General features: G+C 46.1%; 1 long non-coding RNA gene across 1 annotated transcript in view; it reads left to right on the forward strand.

Annotated features, from left to right (window-relative positions):
- The first annotated feature begins 644 nt into the window (after window positions 1-644).
- LOC308485463 overlaps window positions 645-14,887 on the forward strand; it is a 40,997-nt gene continuing 26,754 nt past the window's right edge. Inside the window, exon 1 of the long non-coding RNA XR_013990530.1 lies at window positions 645-783. This is a non-coding gene — a long non-coding RNA (uncharacterized lncRNA). The remainder of the gene's footprint in view (window positions 784-14,887) is intronic.

The following is a 14,887-nucleotide window of genomic DNA, read 5'->3' on the forward strand; positions in this document are numbered from 1 at the left end:
AAAATTGATCATATGACACAGCACAAACACATCATTTGAATGGCAGTGTCCATCAACTTTGGGGAGACCAGGCCCCCTTAAATATTTTATGGGGTGGGGACAAGGGGACCTCAGCCCCTAGGAGTTGGCTCCTATGATTTGCACCATACATTTAAAGCCCTTTCATATCTCTAACAGTCATGGAGAATCATAGGAACTGTGGTTTGTCAAAGGTTCTGGGAACTGTAGTTCTGTGAGGGGTAAACTATGGTTCTTTCGGGGTAACCCATAGCTGTTAAAAGCACTTTGTGCATATGGGTAGTATTGAAATGAGGTAGGGTGACATGGCCATATCATGTGACAGTGGTCAGCCAATCATACTTTGAACATTTTGTTCATCTGCTGAAATATTCAGCTGGACAGTTCAGCCATTTTGTTTTGTCAAAGCCCAATGGAGAATATCACTACAGAAACACACACACACACACACACACACACACACACACGGAAAGGAGGTCTCTTTAAAAAAATGTCTGGCAGAGAGAATGAGGCTTTATGTACACAGAGTGTTTGGGAATGATAGTGCGGGCGAATGTAATACACCATGCCATAGCTGGGGCAAGGTACACTGAGCTTAATAGATCACACAGCAGGGAACTGGGGCCAGCAAACACCGATTTGCACACTGTAAGGCATGTTGAAAAGGGCTTGCAGAAGACGCCGACCGTGCCGTGAGCAATCGGCTTTTCACCACTGGATATCTGTTGACATTACCATAATGCATTCCTTTGGAGCAGCTCCCAGGTATAGTCATCCCATTGCTTTATATAAAGTCTCATTTGGGGACAAACGTGATTTGGCAGCAACAAACGTGTGTCGGGGTCAGATTGGCACTGAAACCCTAAAAAGCAGAGGGAGCAGGTAGCTGGACCTTAGCGCAGCCATACGTCTCTCCTCCCTCCAGTTGTGTGTGTGTTTAAATTTTGTTTTCCTCTCCTGTGAATATCACCACCATGCAATAGCTGATATAGTGGATCAGTGCTACTTTCTGCCCAATCATGATTAGAGATGAATGGATCAGTCAGTTTTGGTTCTTCCAGTTTCCCATATCTCCAAATTTGGTCTCCATATTAAATATATGGAGAGAGGGAGGGAGGGAGGGAGGGAGGGAGAGAGCCTATTGCTGCAGAAATATGGAGGAAGAATAAAATATAAGATTGGAAAAATGAGACTATGTGGGTCATTGGCCTGATCCAGCAGGCTCTTCTTAGGTTCTTAGGTTCCAAACCCCTATCCTGAATGAAAGATCTCATAAGAGTTGGACAATGGACAGAGATAGGCATTTGGGGTCTGCTCCTTGGCTAGGAGCTTGCCAGTGATCCTCTCCAGCTTCCTCTGCTGCTCTACAGAGGGACCTTCAGAATTCTCCTTGGTCAGAACTTTGCTTACATTTGGCTGCTTTTAAGGAAGTGAGTGTAACATGTAGTTGGGCTTTGGACTGGGTGTACAAAGTTATGAAGCAATGCACGCCATGCTCGTTTTCTTTTAATTCACCTGGCCAAGTTGCAAAATAACCGTTCCTCTGGGCAATCCTTTTACAGGGAACCAGAAATAATAATTCATACTCATGACAAGAAAGAAATAGCCACAAAGGAGCCACAATTTCAAATACAATTGTAACAAGGCAGCTATGGTGCCATAAATCAGGTCCCCAAAGAGGTGCTGTCAGGTTGTTCATTAGATTAGGTACAACCATTTTATTCTTCTTAAAGCAAGGGCAGATTTAGTGTCTCCAAACTTTCCAATTTTTATTTCCATCAAGGAGAAGCTTACCAGGGTAGCAGGTGGGAATTTGGCCACTGCATGTGAATCACTCTGTCCGAGAATCTGTTCTGTGTTTCCTATGCTATGTAGGGTAATAAAATGCCTTTACAGCCAACATATAACTTTTCCCATAATGTATATACTATAAGGAAAGCACTTTCTCTTCCCCACCTGAAAAGTGATCCTGTGAGAATCATTTTAAGAATCTTACCAAGATTTTTGTTGCTAACTGCAAAGATTCACAAACAATCCCCCTACCAACCCAAGAAACATTGAAAAACTTACAGAAGTTCGAATTTGGTTTTTTTCAAAACATGAGTATTAAAATCTGAATTTGAGTTTCAAATATCCAGGCATCTTCCAGCAGGAAAAAAAGTGGGGATGGATGTTCAGTCTATAGGAGAAGGGAGAGGAGAGGGATTCCAGGACCTCTCTGTTGGCTCAGTTTAGAGACCAGCTACTTCCCATATAATGTTCCATTTGGGCCACTTGCACCCAGTACTCCATGAATCTCATCCTAGAAGATGCATTATGTTGTAGATCTTTCCCATTCGAAATGGGTCTCCTTTCTCCCTTCCTACCCAGAGCTGCAGGAGTGAAGGAACAAATTGCTCTTGCCAGAGGTCTGAACAGATCATTTGCAGCGGGCTTTTGAAATTAGTCTGGGGACCTCAGGTTGCTTATCTGTACTCTAGTATATAATGATATTCTATACCAGGGATGGGGAACCAGGAGCCAGATGCATCCATCTCTAGGACTCTTGAGACTCTCCTCAGGCCACACCCCTCCCCTGGGCCACCCTCCTTCACCAGCCCTACTTCGTACTTTACTTTCCCCTGTCTGAAATGTCTCCCTGAACTCCAATGATGCCTCTTGGTTGCTGGGGTGAAGATAGAGGTGCTCATGTGTAGAAGCTCTCCTGCTGTCCAGATGTAAACTTTACATGCATTGCTTTTGCCTCTGGCCTTGCCTGGAGATTGCCCAGAAAGTAATGTGGCCCTTGGGTCACCTATCCCGCTTCTAGTATATCATAAAATTAGTTCAGTTAGTAGATCATGAGACTCTTAATCTCAAGGTTGTGGGTTCAAGCCCTACATTGTTTGCTGCACTGCAGGGGGTTAAACTAGATGCCCCTTGTGGTCCCTTCCAATTCTACGATCTGTGATGCACTATAATATATTTAAAGAGTAGCCACACTCTTGGATTTCAAAACAGGGCAGGTTATTGCTTGAGAACATTAGTTTAGAGAAGATGGAATAGAGGCCTTAGCAGAAGATCTTGGCCAGAGACCTTAGGTTTGCAAACAAACAGGGATGTTGCAAATGCACTGTGATTTCTGTTTTGTGTATGTATGACATGTTGGTGTGCTTAGATTATAATACTGTGGTTATGATTTAATAGATAGAATATAGGGTGCGGCAGAAGGGGAGAAACAAAAACTCCATGGAAAACAGGGTGGGAAGTCAACAACGATAAGAAAAAAAGACATAATTGTATTTTGATTTCATATGCTAAAAATGTTGATGTTTAATAAAATATTTTTTTAAAATGTTAGTGTGTGTGGATTTGTGAAGAACCATAGAATAATAGAATTGTAGAGTTGGAAGGGACCCAAAGCACCATCTAGTCCAACCCCTTTCAGAAGACAATTGTTTGAAATACTTTGGATATGAAATATCCCCCTTTTACCTACACAGTTGGTCCTGTTGATGCTTGTTTTTGTCTTTCTAAGAAGAACAAAATCCCTCCAGTGATGGCTTTGTACCAAAATGTAACTACGTACCTGAAGAATTGATCAATGCATTTGAAAAGTCATCGTGGTAGAATCCCACCTAGAGAGCATCACTTCAGTGGCAGGCTGCCTTTTCTCCCACCTGAAATAATCATCACCACCATCATTGTGATGCAGAAAAATAGCACCTCAGGGGGATGCTGCTGCTGCAAACTTTCTCCTTGAGCTGCTAATTGTCCCCATTCAGAGAGGTTATTTCTTTTACAAGCACAGGACTCCACCAAGCAATTTCTTTGAACATTTAGCTTGGCTGCCTGCTACAGCAGCAGCAAATCTCTTACATGTCATGGGGAGTTTATTGAAACGTGAAACCTTCCTTCGCCTTCTTCTCAGTCCATGTGACAAGACTCTCCGGCAAATGATCTGGTGGAGTGGGGATTGCAACGGCTTTTAATTTCTGACAGCCTTGTCGTGACAAAAAAGAGCAATTGCCAAATGTGAACGTGTCACCCCATCCTGAGAGTGACATTGCAAAGTAGCATATTAGCTTTTTTAAAAAGAAAAAATTGAAGCGATAATATTCAAGGCCTTGGGATTTCCTGGGGATTGATGATTGGCTGGGGGAGTTGATGGCCTGAAGCAGAGCTCCGGGCTGTTAAGCAAGATGGTCATTAATTTCCCAGGAAATGGTTTGGTCGGAGGACTTCATTGCTATTATGGGATAATAGTTTTCAAAGACATGAGTTTTTGGGTTGCTGTTTCCTCCAACTCCCATCCTTAATTTTGTTGGAAAATAAGCAGTCTATTAGGAAACCTTGAGACTTGACTACTGTAATGCACTGTACCTGAGGCTGCCCTTGTACCTGGTCCAAAAGCTATAAGAAGAAGAAGAAGAGTTTGGATTTGATATCCCGCCTTTCACTCCCTTTAAGGAGTCTCAAAGCGGCTAACATTCTCCTTTCCCTTCCTCCCCCACAACAAACACTCTGTGAGGTGAATGGGGCTGAGAGACTTCAAAGAAGTGTGACTGGCCCAAGGTCACCCAGCAGCTGCATGTGGAGGAGCGGAGACGCGAACCCAGTTCCCCAGATTACGAGACTACCGCTCTTAACCACTACACCACACTGTAGTTTGTTGGCAACTACTGTAGGTTATTGGCAAAATGTTACTACGTTGTGGAAAGAGCTGCACTGGTTGCTGATTTACTAAAAGGCCAGGTTCAAGGATCTTTTGTTAATTCATAATTCAGCATTAAGGTGTGCCTGATTCATAGAATCATAGAATCATAGAGTTGGAAGAGACCACAAGGGCCATCGAGTCCAACCCCCTGCCAAGCAGGAAACACCATCAGAGCACTCCTGACATATGGTTGTCAAGCCTCTGCTTAAAGACCTCCAAAGAAGGAGACTCCACCACACTCCTTGGCAGCAAATTCCACTGTCAAACAGCTCTTACTGTCAGGAAGTTCTTCCTAATGTTTAGGTGGAATCTTCTTTCTTGTACTTTGGATCCATTGCTCCGTGTCCGCTTCTCTGGAGCAGCAGAAAACAACCTTTCTCCCTCCTCTATGTGACATCCTTTTATATATTTGAACATGGCTATCATATCACCCCTTAACCTCCTCTTCTCCAGGCTAAACATGCCCAGCTCCCTTAGCCGTTCCTCATAAGGCATCGTTTCCAGGCCTTTGACCATTTTGGTTGCCCTCCTCTGGACACGTTCCAGTTTGTCAGTGTCCTTCTTGAACTGTGGTGCCCAGAACTGGACACAGTACTCCAGGTGAGGTCTGACCAGAGCAGAATACAGTGGCACTATTACTTCCCTTGATCTAGATGCTATACTCCTATTGATGCAGCCCAGAATTGCATTGGCTTTTTTAGCTGCCGCGTCACACTGTTGGCTCATGTCAAGTTTGTGGTCAACCAAGACTCCTAGATCCTTTTCACATGTACTGCTCTCAAGCCAGGTGTCACCCATCTTGTATTTGTGCCTCTCATTTTTTTTGCCCAAGTGCAATACTTTACATTTCTCCCTGTTAAAATTCATCTTGTTTGTTTTGGCCCAGTTCTCTAATCTGTCAAGGTCGTTTTGAAGTGTGATCCTGTCCTCTGGGGTGTTAGCCACCCCTCCCAGTTTGGTGTCATCTGCAAATTTGATCAGGATGCCCTTGAGTCCATCATCCAAGTCGTTGATAAAGATGTTGAATAAGACCGGGCCCAAGACAGAACCCTGTGGCACCCCACTAGTCACTCTTCTCCAGGATGAAGAGGAACCATTGATGAGCACCCTTTGGGTTCGGTCAGTCAGCCAGTTACAAATCCACTGAGTGGTAGCATAGTCAAGACCGCATTTTACCAGCTTCTTTACAAGAATATCATGGGGCACCTTGTCAAATGCCTTGCTGAAATCAAGGTAGGCTACATCCACTGCGTTCCCTTCATCTACCAGGGTTGTAATTCTGTCAAAAAACGAGATCAGGTTAGTCTGACATGACTTATTTTTCAGAAATCCATGCTGACTATTGGTGATCACAGCATTCCTTTCTAGGTGCTCACAGACTGTTTGCTTATGCTCCACCTCAGTCATGGAGATCTTCTGATGGAGAACTTTTGGTTTCCCTGCACACACCACTGATTTTTGGTTTACTGAAGACCAAGGATGAGTGCGACTCAGAAAAGACCCACTGAAAGCAATGGGCCTAAGGTAGTAACTTTTATTTATTCAAATTCATTCATTTTGATGGTTTTACTCTAAGTAGGACTTACGTTGGACGCAACCCCAAGCCTTTAGTGTGACAAGTCTATGGAAGAACGGGCGAAATAGTTGATTTCATATTTATAAATCATGACATATGCTCATGCTGTTATTTGTTACATCATTGCATCATTGTGGTGTTTTTTTTTGAGCAAATAACCTTCTTTTTGCCTATCTTGAAAAAGTCAAAGAAATATATCCCTCCCTTCCCAAATTATAATAATCAGTACCACAATTTGCAGAAACTCCTGGATCTAGCTTTCCAGTAGATGACCAGATTGTGAGAGGCATAAATCCTCTATCCCAGCTCAGACGGGCCTCAGCAAGCTCAACTGGAGCCAGCTCAACTGGAGGTGGGGAAAAAAAATCCTGTAAAAGTGTCTTAATTTTAATGTACTTTTCCTAAATGTGGGTAGCATCCAAACTTCAGATGCTGCTCAGTAGGACTTAATGGACCAGTGGGGCCACTGCTGCATCTGCAGCCTTGCTCAACACATTGTTAGTAGTGGAAGGTGAGCAAATAAATCACTGCAGCAGCCGGGAGGGGATGCTGCAATGGGGTCCAGCTCAAGCCCAATGCCACCAGAACTACCTTTGAAGGTGACGCAGAAACTACAACTAATCCAGAATGCGGCAGCTAGACTGGTGACTGGGAATGGCCGCCGAGACCACATAACACTGGTCCTGAAAGACCTACATTGGCTCCCAGTACATTTCCAGGCACAATTCAAAGTGTTGGCACTGACCGTTAAAGCGCTAAACAGCCTCAGCACAGTATACCTGAAGGAGCGTCTCCACCCCTATCGTTCAGCTCCAAGGGCCTTCTAGCGGTTCCCTCATTGCAAGAAGTGAGGTTACAGGGAACCAGGCAGAGGGCATTCTCAGTAGTGGTGCCCGCCCTGTGGAATGCCCTCCCATCAGATGTCAAGGAAAGAAACAACTATCCGACTTTTAGAAGACACTTGAAAGCAGCCCTGTTTAGGGAAGTTTTTAATGTATTTATCATGTTTTTAATATGCTATTGGGAGCTGCCCAGAGTGGCTGGGGAAACTCAGCCAGATGGGCGAGCTATAACTAATAAATTATCATTATCATTATCATCCTGTTTCAGGGCATTTTTGGTCACTGCCAGTGTTGGAGATTCTGATGAGACCACTTCAACTGTCCCACTTTGGGCAGGTGGAAGGGGGAGCAGGCACCACTCCTCAGGCGAATGTGGGGAAGTGTGTGCAGACAGACACCTCCACCCAATCCCGCCCCCAGCCCAGCAGAAAGGAGCTTTGGATTCCACTCTGTCCCAGTCTGTATTTCTGCAGCCATGTTGCGAGAGTGCAAAATTCAGTATTTCTGGCAGGGAGAAATCCATATCGCAGTGACTTTCCTATTCTTCCCCCATCTTGCGTGAATAACCCCTAGTGGACTGAAAGGGAAGAAAGAGAGAGAACAGGGCTTTCCATCTTTCTATAGCAGCTGTCAGAAGTGATCACTGCGACAACCAGCCAGAGGCTCCTTTCGACATTGAGGTTTATATGTGCGCAGGAAGTGGGCCAGTGGCATACCCTCCATTAATTACAGGATCTGCTTGTGGGGAATAAATCGGAGGAACTCTATGCTAGAGCTGACACCGGAAAGATAGATAGATAGATGATGATAGATCGATCGATCGATCGATAGATCGATAGATAGAGATAGATAGATGTTGATAGATGATAGATGATAGATGATGATAGATAGATGATAGATAGATGATAGATGATAGATGATAGATGATAGATGATAGATATAGATAGATAGATAGATGATAGATAGATGATAGATGATAGATGATAGATGATAGATAGATAGATAGATAGATATAGATAGATAGATAGATAGTTGAGAGAGAGAGAGAGAGAGAGAGAGAAGCCACAATCATGATGTCAAGTCAGCTGATCTCTGATCTCCTTTTTCAAGTTCTGGACATCTGACAATGGCACGGAGGACTCCTAGAGTCAAACGTGACCTAATTGATTTTCCAGCAAAAGCAAGTGAAGCCATACAACAAAGGAGATGAATGATGGACATGGGATACAGCAATTGCTTCAATTACTCTGATTTCATATCAGACCCACCCGGGAAGGAGATGTGTTCTCAGCTCTTGCCCCTGTCATATCCACGATGAAATGGATGCCGGAGGGATGGCAGTGACAGGAAATAAGGTGAAACATGCCAGCAAAGGAGAAATTTACTCATTTGCCGGCTCCATTTTGACCCTTCAGGGCTGTCATTGCACATCACCACAGATGCAACTCACCTCAGAGAAGTCAGATGCCCTAACTCAGAGGAGGGGCAGGATATCCATCCACCACAACCGAGAGGTGAACGGACATGTACATGTTTTGAGAAGATCCTGAATGCAGACCTGAAATGGCTTAGCTAATGTTTGGATCCTTCTAGGCTGCACCCTTTCAGGAATCAATCACGTGTAGGAATGTATCATGTCATGAGAAAAGGCTTTTGGCAAGACCGCAGCATGAGAGAGGACAGTAATAAGGGCAGTGGGCTTCTTTTTATCGGGCATAAATGTATATGTGTAGTTAGAATTCCCACCTAAACTGGTGAGGCTCCACTATTATATCCACTTTCTGTTTTATGCTAGGTGAGACAGTAATAGTGGAGCCTCACCAGCAGTTTAAGTGGGAATCCTATGTGCAAATCTTGCATCTCAGCAGTACAACACATGTTTTGGTTGCAGAAGGTCCAAGAGTCCTTCTCCAGATCATCTTCCACAGAAGACGTCTGCCTAAATCCTTGGAGAGCCACTGTCAGTCTGTGTAGACAATGCTGGGTGTCTCCAAAAATTTTTACACATCACTTGGGAAGACAGGTGGACTAATGCCAGTGTACTGGAAGAAGCAAAGATCACCAGTGTCGAAGCAATGATACTTCAACATCAACTTAGTTGGACTGGTCATGTTGTGCAGATGCCTGATGATCATCTTCCAAAGCAACTGCTCTATTCCAAACTTAAAAATGGAAAGCGTAATGCTGGTGGTCAACAAAAGAGGTTTAAATACCCTTTTAAGCAAATCTTTAAAAATGTAGTATAAACACCGACAACACTGGCCTGTGAGCAATCCAATTGGAGAACAGCATTTACCAAAGGTGTTGTGGGCTTTGAAGACCCTCGAACTCAGGACGAAAGAGAGAAACGTGAGGAAAGTACACTTGGCGAACCCTCACCATGATCAACTCCCGCCTGGAAACCTATGTCCCCACTGTGGAAGGATGTGTGGATCCAGAATTGGCCTCCAGAGTCACTTACAGACTCGCTGTTAAGACCGTGTTCATGGAAGACAATCTTATTCAGCCGCCAAAGAAAAGAAGAGGAAGAAGGACTTGGCATATGACAGTGTCTAATACCTGCTTTATGTTTTATGCTAAGTGAGAGAGTAATAGTGGAGCTTCACCACCAATTAAAGTCACTGTCATGGGACTAGCACACCCCAGCTGAGAACTTTCGGAAGCATTGTTTTCACTAGCTGCTACGTAGTGTTCCTTTCAACTGGATAGTCCCATGCAGGGGTAATGACTCCTCTGGGCTGAACCCCCCTTTGAGCCCTCCCAATATTTGTTACTGGGCAGAGCACCCACAATGATCATCTGGGCATCACTTTTGATGTCATGATGTCGTATGGGATGCCTGGATACGACACTATAGCACACAATACCAGGAATACAGCAGCTCCTCCTCCTCCTTCTGCGGCATCATTTGGATTTGCTGGTGACACATGGGGGGGGGGGAGAAAAGGTAAGATCTTGTATGAAACTGCACTGGGAAGCTGGTTTGTGTGAGAATAACGATCCAAAAGCTCAATCCCATCTTCCAAACAGTTTCTTGTATTGTGTCACCGAAGGCCAAGGCTTTTAAAAGGGGACACTTCTGTGTTGACATCATGGCAGCCTTTTCTTCTGAGTGCAAGAAGCCTTAGAGGAAGAAGGAAAGAGCCACTTTCACAGCGGCCTTCATTATGTGCCTCTCTCTTTGTGACTGGTAATGGCTTTGACATTTGCAGACTTCGCTTCGAAACCATGCCTGGCAGGCAGCAGCAGCAGCAGCTCAGGAAGAAAATAAATAAATAAATGCCAAGATGGCCTCTTCATGATGGCTTAAAGAGACAGCAAAACCTCATTGTTTTCACCTGCTTCCAGATTGACCACTTCTCTTGGCTGGGGATCACAAGAAAGCCTGTCTTGCTCTGATAAAACCCTCTGGAGAAGAAACCGTCAACAGCTCCAGTGGTCGACTGCATAAAAGGAGCAGCTGTTGAAGATCATAAGGAGAACCCCTAAGAAAGGGTGAGGTTTCACTAGACTAGATCTAGGACCCATCTAGTCCTGGGTTGGAAGGTCTTTTCCAGAGCGAGGGCCACATTCCCTTCTGGAAAACATTCCAAGGGCCACATGCCAGAAATGGGCAGGGCCACAGGTAAATGTTTGTGGAACAATACATGCAAATTTTGCCTTTGTAGAGTAGGCTAGTTTCTGCATACCCCACCACAGCCCTCTCTGTCTACCATCTGGACAACCAAGTGGCACTATGAGAGTCAAAAGACACATTCCAGCCAGGCAAAAACACTCAGAGAGGGTATCAGGAGGGTTGTGGCCTGGGGGATGTGTGCCACTGTTGAGGGATTGTATCCTTGGAAGAGTGCTGAGGGCCAAATAGAGAAGCTTGAAGGGCTACATGTGGTCTACTGGACCTGAGGTTCCCCACCTCTGGTCTATTGTTGACTTGTGGAAGTCAGCTAGTCAGCTGGAAGTCACCACACCTCAGCCAGTGTGATGCTCCAGCAGAGTATGCAGTGCCCCAGCAGAGTCTTCAGAGATTTCCTGCTCCCGGCAGAACAGCTTCTTCCAGAGTCCATGAAGCAGCGCAGCTAGCTGCTCCGGCACCCGGAGCGGTGGGGGTGGGGCGAGCCACCCACCGGGGGGTGGGGTGATTTGCCCACAAGGGTGCCATGGGGATCTGTCCACAGAGTCCAACTGGCAGACACAAGCCCCACGCTGCTGTTTTGGGCAGTGTGGGGCCCCAAGCCACCGCATTACTCCTAGGAGAGACATGTGGTTCAGGCGCGCTGCAGGCCAGGCCCCGTGGTAAGTGCTGCCCCCTGCGGTGTGCCATTTTGTCACACCCTCAGGGATGATACCTGGGGCGAACCACACACCCCCACACCCCACTTCCTATGCCCCTGAGTCCATGGGAATGGTAAATCTGGGTTAAACAATGGTGGCGGTGAGATGGCATTTTGATGAGGATGACATAATGTTACTTGAGAGGCCACCTTATCGCCTGCACACCCATTAGGTCGCTGTGGTCTGCAAGGCAGTTTCTCCATCAAGTTCCAAGGATCTCATAAGCCTGAGCCATAGTAACTTAAGGCAGGGCTTTCGCTGTGGCTGCTCCTGTTCTGTGGAACAGCATTCCTATCAATATATGACAGCTGTCCACTATTTGCACTTTCCAGAAACAATTTAATAAATTTTTGTTGCTAAGGCTTTCCCAGCTGCATGAATAGGCCTCTGCCATGGGTGTCTGTATTATTATTTTAATCACTTGCTGTCATTCTCTGTGTTAATAACATATGAAGAGTGTGCTGGATCAGGCCAATGGCTCATCTAGTCCAGCATCCTCACAGTGGCCAGCCAGATGCTTGTGGGGAAACTCACAAGCAGGACCCGACCACATGAGCACTGGTATTTAGAAGGTTGCTGCCTTCAAGTGTGGAGACAGAGCAGAGTTTTAAAGACTATTTTCCCCCAGTTGTTTTTATCGTGTTCTGCACCTCTTGTTGAACTATGTGTGTGGAAGTTGATAAATAATGTGTATGCTGGGGGGAAAGAAACTTGAATGGATGAGCACCTCCAAGTCCACAATAGGCTTCCATGTGGAAGCTGTTAGGTTTCTGTTTGTGCCACTGTGCAGTTTTTGGAGTCACAAGACTCTGTTTACATTCCAGACTGTTGGAAGTCTCACGGGAGACGGGAGACGGAAGTTGTTGCTACTGGTTTCCTGTTTCTTTGTGCCAGTTGGTTCTCTGTCTTCACAGAGAGCAGATGTATAGTCCTGAGTAGTTAGAAATAAACGTAGCAATGTAGCTCATATATTTCTCTTTCTTCTGCTGCTGTATGTATACTCTGCGTAATGGGAACATGTCTGGAGCCTCATCAAAGGCTTAGGTTGTTAATCACCTTCGGAGGAGATTCCAAAGGATCAACCAGAGGAGCAGCTCGGTCGAACGGAGTTCCGACGGAAGCAGGGGCACCTTGCCCATAGAGGCAAGTGGTGCAGGGCACCAGGGCCCCAAGTTCTGGAGGGCGCCAGGGAAGAGGTGGAGGCTGGACGTGGTGCCTCCCAGCATCAGCTCGCTGCCCTCGCCCGCCTCCGCCATGCCTGGAGCCTCTGTCTGCCATGGCCACTGCAGCATGGGTGCCAGGGAAGAGGCAGAGGCTGGGTGAAGCACGGCGCAGCACCTCCTGGCATTATCTCGCCCCTCTCACCCGCCTCACTGAAGCAGCACCGCGCCCGGACCCTCCGCTCCAGCCACTGTCTGCCTCCTCCAGCCCTGCAAAGCTGCCGGCAACTCCATAAAAAGGTCGGCAACTCTGGGAAATGGGAGGCGGGGCGGGTGGCGCTGGAGGGATCTTTGCACCACGGCGCCGGATATACTTAAGACGCCCCTGTGTGGAAGAACCCTCAGCCCCATCAAATTTGGATCTAGGGGAGTGCTGATGCTGGGTGCAGGTCTTCTGGGGTGCTGCAGCAGACGCTGCAACTATGACATCCAATTGAAGGTGAGAAGCGGAGGGGGGCTTATTTTGGTGTTGCTGAACTTTTGAGGTGCCAGGGTCTACCCCTCACCCCATATTTCTCTCCAGTGCCTCATGCTTTGCCCTGGAACAGTCCGGGCATCAGGAGGGCTCTTAGCTCTGTCCTGTTTCAAAGTTGACAACACAACAGCAGTGGATATAGGAGGGTGTGTGTGAGAGAGAGACATCTCAGTATTGGATTGTGGCTGATGTGTGTGCACTGCACAACCTCTAAGATTAATAGCTCAGAGTCAGGAAAGGAAGCATCTCAGACTGACAGCCCCATCTTGACCTGATGGATGAGATGTCCAGCTTAGCTCGGTTATAAAGCCAACAGCTTTGCTGGGCCATGGCTCTTTCGGAGATAGCAAATCCTACCCCCTCCCCATTTGTAACATACCTTATACTGAACACCAACACAAATTGAGTATTGACTTCACTGGGGGAGGAGGGATGCATCTTCTTCTTCTTTTATTGCCTTCCTAACAGCTTTTGAGTCTGTTCTTCTTGGTTAAGGTATCTTTCCATTGGGCGTCTTCTGATTATCCAGGCAATTGGTGCAATGCCTAGGCGGCAATTTTTGCAAAGCCAGATTGATCCACCTATATACAATGCGGCAGGAAATCAAAGCATCCTGATTTCATGGCTCTTGATTGAGGCACTTGGGGGCTGGAGAGGGAGCGTGACATTTGCTCTCATCTTTTGGCTATTATTAGACCTCTTTGTCATTTCAGGCAAGCCAACAATCTCAGCAGGATTAAGCAACATTCAGTAATACTGGGCGTCTCAGATGAAAGGTGATGGGGAAAAAACAATGCTGTTCAGCTAGATCTGTTTGATTCTGTTGTTTTCTGATGTGCCATGAATAGTGCTAGCTGTGAGTTGTCAAAACTACCTGTTTCAGGAATGAATCTGCCCAGTTCATAATGCTCAGGAACAAAACCAATCAAACACTGCCCTGTATAATTCTTCTGCATCTCAGGATGGAAAACGGAGTATCCCTGCTAGCCATCTTATACTCCTGTGTGTGTTTATGGGCCAGGAAAACTGGCCACTCCCTGTTGTCTTGAAGTCTCAACGTAAATTTCTCATTTATTGACTAGTTTTCATTGAGTGCAGCTATCCTATCCCCTCCCAGTCTCCTCTTTTCCAGGCTAAACATACACAGCTCCTTCAACCATTCCTCATAAGGCTTGGCTTCTAGACCCTTGATCATCTTAGCTGCCTTCCTCTGCACATGTTCCAGCTTGTCAACATCCTTCCTAAATTGTGATCTGGATCCTTCTGCCTGTCCATTTAGGACCTGTAGTTTCCTTCTCTGTCTCTCCTGCTTCTGTCTTTCTTACTGATTTCCTTCATCTGTCTTTCCTGCTATCACTGTCAGCCTTGAAGTTTGCTTTGCTGCCATCCATTCCCATCTATCACCAGGACTCCCCTTTCCCTCTCCCTCTCCTCCAGCCCTGTTATTTCTTCCCTCCTCTTCTTCCTTCTTCTTGAAATTTAATGGCTTAGCAAAAACATCTCCTTTTTTCATTCCCACCTGCCAGCTTCTCCCATTCTCCTTATCAGCTTCTGGATTGGCCCATGGTCACTGCATATCTGCTACTGACACCTTAGGTTGACATCTACCAAGTTTCAGACTACATGCCCCACCAATCACATCCAGCACAGCTGTTGCAGTCCAAAACATCTGGAGGGCACCAGGTTGGCAAAGGCTGCCATAGGTAGGCACCGGGCCCCACAGTACCC

Source organism: Podarcis pityusensis (assembly GCF_964106645.2).
Source record: "Podarcis pityusensis genome assembly, chromosome: 9".
Lineage (NCBI taxonomy): Eukaryota > Metazoa > Chordata > Lepidosauria > Squamata > Lacertidae > Podarcis > Podarcis pityusensis.